This window comes from Alexandromys fortis, unplaced genomic scaffold (assembly GCF_014885135.2).
Source record: "Alexandromys fortis isolate MF-2015 unplaced genomic scaffold, M_Fortis_MF-2015_v1.1 scaffold_42, whole genome shotgun sequence".
NCBI classification, from domain to species: Eukaryota; Metazoa; Chordata; class Mammalia; order Rodentia; family Cricetidae; genus Alexandromys; species Alexandromys fortis.
The window spans coordinates 11,466,201-11,472,072 of record NW_026067934.1 but is presented as its reverse complement, the minus strand read 5'-3'; the positions used below and the strand labels follow the sequence as shown (position 1 = coordinate 11,472,072).

At 39.6% G+C, this 5,872-nt stretch overlaps 1 long non-coding RNA gene across 2 annotated transcripts in view; it reads right to left on the bottom strand.

Moving 5' to 3' along the window:
- Positions 1-510: 510 nt before the first annotated feature.
- LOC126504122 (uncharacterized) overlaps positions 511-5,872 on the bottom strand; it is a 74,889-nt gene continuing 69,527 nt past the window's right edge. For both annotated transcript variants that reach the window (XR_007592508.1, XR_007592507.1), the window contains exon 6: positions 511-919. This is a non-coding gene — a long non-coding RNA (uncharacterized lncRNA). The remainder of the gene's footprint in view (positions 920-5,872) is intronic.

The following is a 5,872-nucleotide window of genomic DNA, read 5'->3' as shown; positions in this document are numbered from 1 at the left end:
ACCAAATCAATCCTGTTTAATGTGTAATTCAAATTCTTCCTAGCCTAAATTTATTTTGAATTTACTTCAGAGAAGCATATTCAATATCCTATTATGATTCAAAGCTTTATTAATTTGTCCTTATAATTCTGTCATTTTTCTAACTTAATGTATTTTAAACCATGTCATTAAGCATATCTAGGAATATAGTGCTGTCACTGTACCACTAGATATAGCCATCACCCCCAATGTTGTTTTTAAAGTTTTATTACATTTATTTTTTTCATGCATGTGTGTTTGTGTAAATGTGAATGTGTATGTATGGCCAATCTGCATAAAATTACTTGTATGTAAATGATTTCAGGCAGCACTGACCACTTTGCATTAGATAACCAGTTTCGGAGCTCGTCCCTAAGGAAGACTATTTCTTTTTTTCTTTTTTTATTGAGAAAAGGAAAAAAAAAGTTTCCGACTCCTTCCGGCCTCCCATTTCTTTCCCCCTCCCCCAAACAACTCCCCCTCCCTCTCCAATCCAAAGAGCAGTCAGGGTTCCCTGCCCTGTGGAAAGTCCAAGGTCCTCCCCCCTCCGTCCATGTCTAGGAAGGTGAACATCCAAACTGGCTAGGCTCCCACCAAGCCAGAGCATGAAGTAGGATCAAAACCCCGTGCCATTGTCCTTGGCTTCTCATCAGCCCTCATTGTTCGCCATGATCAGAGAGTCCAGTTTTATCCCATGCTTTTTCAGTCACAGTCCAGCTGGCCTTGGTGAACTCCCAATAGATCAGCCCCACTGTCTCAGTGGGTGGGTGCACCCCTCGTGGTCCTGACATCCTTGCTCGTGTTCTCCCTCCATCTGCTCCTCATTGGGACCTTGGGAGCTCAGTCCAGTGCTCCAGTGTGGGTCTCTGTCTCTATGTCCATCCATCACCAGATGAAGGTTCTATGGTGATATGCAAGATATTCGTCAGTATTGCTATAGGATAGGGTCATTTCAGGTTCCCTATCCTCAGCTTCCCAAGGGACTAACTGGGGACATCGCCTTGGGCTCCTGGGAGCCACTCTAGGTTCAAGTCTCTTGCCAACCCTAAGGTGGCTCCCTTAACTATTTCTGCCACTCTCAACACTCCTTAGTTCCCTGAAGTTCTTTGTCTAGGGCTGAGGCCTTGTGAGAGTTCCCCTTTCCCCGTTAACTTGTCTATCATTGCCATCCTTGTTCAAATCTTGTTTAGGCAGCTATGTGGACAAGTCTTCACGGTATAGCTTCTCTGACATTCTCCTGTGACATAGAGTAAGATATTTTTTTCTGCCAAGTGACCCGCCTGAGTGATAGAAACTTCCTGTGCTTACTTTCAGAGACTGAGTCAGTTCGCATCCTGCATCCTTATCCATTGTGCTGGCCAGCTCTAGCTTTGCAGGCTAAGTGCTATAAATCAAAGACTTCATTCTGTCGCACTCACATTTCTCTGACCACTAACAACTGTGCATTCTTTCTTCATATGCTTATTCAGAACTTAATAATTCATGTGTTCTGCCCAGTTTAAACATTTTTGTGGGGATTTAAGATTTTCTTATCCATTCTAGATATCAACGTATTGATCATTCTAGACTTTACAATTTTTCCCCTTTGTTCTCTGACTTTCAGCTTTTGGGGCATCCTTGGTGAAATAATCCATTTATCCTCATCTTGACTTTTGCCTTCAGAAACTGTGCTACAGTATCTTTGACGGTAGACCACGGAGACATGCTCTACTGCTTTCATCCATTGGTTTTATCACCTCGTACTCCACTGAGATCTTTACTATCTTCTAAAGGGCGGGAGTTTCACTGGTTTTTCTTAAGGTGCATGACTAAAACAGTTCTCCTAACATGTCCACAAAACCAATAGAAGATCTGGTTAAGTTTACTCTGGATATACAAGATAAGGTTATGAAACTGGACAGCTATGTTAGGACAATGCCTTCTCTCCATTCACATCTCCGTTGTGTCTTTTCACTTGAATATTTTCCCTGCAGAAAATCTTACACATAATATGTAAATTCATCTTTACATGTTTAACCAATCACCTGATATAAAGAAAAGTACATTTTCTTGACTATTGCTATTGTATGAGGATAGTATTGATATTTAAGTTGACTCAGTATATACTAACCTTACCCAACTGTATATTTTAAGGAGATTTATCTTCACAGATAAAAAAATTGAAGAGTCCCAAGTGCACAGAGATGCCCCAGACACCCCTCTGTCCTCACATATGCATGATCTTATCCTTATCAACTCCCAGCAGAAATAACAGTTCCTCGATTCAAGGATGTACATCAGCACATGGTTACCAACAAAGTCCCAGACCTTGTATTGGGGAGCTCACGGGCACAGATCATCTGTGGGTTTGAACAATATCTAGGAATGAACATCTATCTACGATTGCTGCATCATACAGTCTTTCCACTGCCCTGAATGTCCTTGCACGATGCCCTTCTCCCCTTCCTCCCTCTCTTCCCTGGAAACCACTGGCCTTTCAACTGTCACCACAAGGTTGCCTTTGCCAGATCGTGAGATGGGGTTGCTCTCTAGAATCTTGTTGTGTGCTATATTCTTTTGCCAGTAGTCCATTCATTACAGTTTCTAGTCCTTCATGGAGTCCTATAAGCTCTTAAAATACATTTATTGTGTAAAACCCTTTCTAAGTCTTCTGTTCTTTCCAGTTAATGGACACTAACTCTTATCAATTAATAATGTAAATTAGGTAATTTTTCCTCTAATGCATAATTTCTTATATAACCTATTTTCATTATGAGCTCATTTTCAGCAGGGTTCATGTGGTCTAGAATTTCTCAAGGTCGTGGATTTATATAAATATCTATACAGAGAAGTTCAGTATTTGTTTTCCTGAGGATATGAAACATGCCTGAAATAGTTTACCAGTGAGTTTTCTACATTGTTTTCATTACTGCAAGAGTCAAACAGGTTACATTCTGGAATTTTATTTCTCATCAATGACTCTCCAAACCTCCTTTAGAGCCTACAATGCCTAGCAAACTTCATTGACTCCCCCCAGTCCTTTCTATGAGTAAGGTAGCAGTTCAAATCTATGTCAAATCCCAGAAGCCTAAGACTTTATTTCTTATTCTCCTGGGGCTCTAGCTTTGAACCTCTTCTTTATTCTATATTTACATATTTCATTTTTTAGTTCAACCTTTATTTTTCATTATCTTGGTTTTAAAAGAAGCGTGGCACTCAGTAGCATTAGAGATTCTCCTGTATATCAATGTCTTGTGACTGTAACTTCAGTCATGATGCCTTGTTAACAAAGCAGCTAAGAAACTTGAAAACCTAATTCTCTAGTTCTTCCCTTTAGGTCTCAAACCACATCTTGATATGAAATATCACATTCATTTCTAGCATTTAATCACCTCGATTGACAGTGTTTAGAATTATGTAAATGACATATTTGTGGGTTCATCTGTGAGATTGTTTCCTGAGAGGCTTAAGGAGGGAGATCTTCCTTCAAAGCAGCCACCCTCCAATGTGTGGCTTAGATATCAAGAGATCCAAGATAAAGAGCAGTGTGCACTTGCTCTCCTTCACTTCTTTCTGAGCTAGTCTAATGCTGCTGCCAATCTCAACTAACATCAGACTTCGGATTCTTCAGTCTTCCATTGTAGAATCAATAATTAGTGACCTTCCCGGGAACTTTTAGCACTGGGTTGGAACATTGAGGCATGTGGATTTGTGGACTGAGCAACTACTGGGTTCTCTGATGTGCAGGCAGCCTTTGTTGGACTACTTCACCCCTCTTGTGTAAGTCAACCCAATAAATCTCCTTTTGTTATCGATACACAGTTTTATTCCTCTAGAGTGCCTTCCCTGACTTGTCAAGCTTAAAGCTACACTTGGTGAAAGCAGAACCAAGTCATTCAGGCTCTACTTAAATGTTCCTTGAATTCTGTGGATCTGAAGTGCTATGCCCCCCTTACTTCCTAAGTTACTCATTCCCTTCAAAACTAAAGCTAGACACAGAAAGTTACTGTTCTTTACATCCAAAAATATATCTGCCTTGGCTCACTTAGCGATACTTTCATTAAGTTTTCTACATAATGGCTGGATATTTCCATTTCCTTTCTGTGAAGTTACTTGTCTAATTAAAAGTACTTCAAGATCTAAAACTGAGGCACTGTGTTCTACAGGAAACCCAATTAAACCACTGCTTGGGATGCTTTGTCACAAAGACAATCTGAAATAAAAATGAAGCTGTGACGTCATGCATGCAAGTGGGTGCCATTGTTTCAGCATTCCTCCAGAGTGTGGTGCCCTTGGTCACTATACAGAGGCACTTATATAAAGCGATATGTTTTCAGTTATGTGCATCTCTACATGGGTTCTTTTTAGGACCCCATGTTCCTGTAAATCAAGAACAGAATTATATAGTATGCATAGCACAGCATAGCATAGCATAGTATATATGCTTACATGTGTAATCCCTTACCTTGAAATTTGAGTTGCAGTGTGTGCTGTCCAAGGACAAAGTAAACTGGACTGGGAAGTGAGTTGTGTGGGAGGAGGGGAGTAGAAAATGGGTAGATCATCTGTTAATACAAGTTCGTTAGGCTTGAGGACTGGGACAGACTTTTCATACTTCAGAAAAGCATCCAACTATTTGGTGTTTATCTTCAGCCTTCCAGGGATTACTAGTGGCATTGTTTTGATAAGGAAAATAGGAATTGTATGGTCTCATCATCTTCAAATAATCACTGTGTATGGTGGTAAGATCAAATGTGATAATTACATGTCTCCTTTGGAAGACGTAAAGTGTCATTTTAATATCCAAGTATTCGTCACACCTTGGTGTCACCATCAGTAGAGAAGGTACACAGGTAAAGTCAAGCATCTTCATTTTGGTACCGAGGTTCTGAATTCATGTCTTTTTCCCACCCACCTCTACACCCTTAAATCAGACTGTCAGTGCTCACTCAGAATAGTTTACTCCCTACAGTCATCAAAGGTTTCTACCATCAGTCCTGGGTTCACGGTTCCTCGCAGCTGAAATACAGAACAATGCGTCTTACAGTCAGGATCACGTGTTGAGAGGGAAAGATGGTGCTCTTCTACCCTCCTCCATTTCTATTTCCTTTGTATCTCTCCTATCTCTTTTATGATATCACTAGTCTATTAATAATGACCAGAAAGATTAAAAGGAAGAATAAAACAGGAGCACATTACAGAAATTTCCCAAAGAACAAATAAAAATATTATTTTTAAGTCATTTTTCCATTTTAAAATACACATTACATTGTTGTTAAATAGTGTGCTGTGTATGTCAGGATTTCTTACTCTTCTCTAACAATAATTTGATCACATGAGTGTTTTCTACTTACCAGAAGCCACATACTTAAAACTGTACCCCCTGTAGATTGCCACACTTACCAAGAGTATATGGGTATCACAAACTGGACTTTATGTTCTAAAAGAAATAAAGGAAGTAGGGAAGGGGAAGTTGATCTGAAAGGAGCTGGGGATGCCTGGGAGTATGATCAAAATATGCTGGATGAAATTCTCAGTGAATCTTTATACCAGAGATAGACATTTTTACCTTGAATTAAAGAATAAGCAATGTATACACATGTCTACATGGTACTCATAAATATGCAGAATTTTATATCCATAATATGAAAAGTAGACTGTAAAAAATAAATTTATATTTAAAAGTTAGATTGAGGGGCTGGAGAGATGGCTCAGTGGTTAAGAGCATTGCCTGTTCTTCCCAAGGTCCTGAGTTCAGTTCCCAGCAACCACATGGTGGCTCACAACCATCTGTAATGGGGTTTGGTGCCCTCTTCTGGCCTGCAGACATACACACAGACAGGATATTGTATACATAATAAATAAATAAATAAAT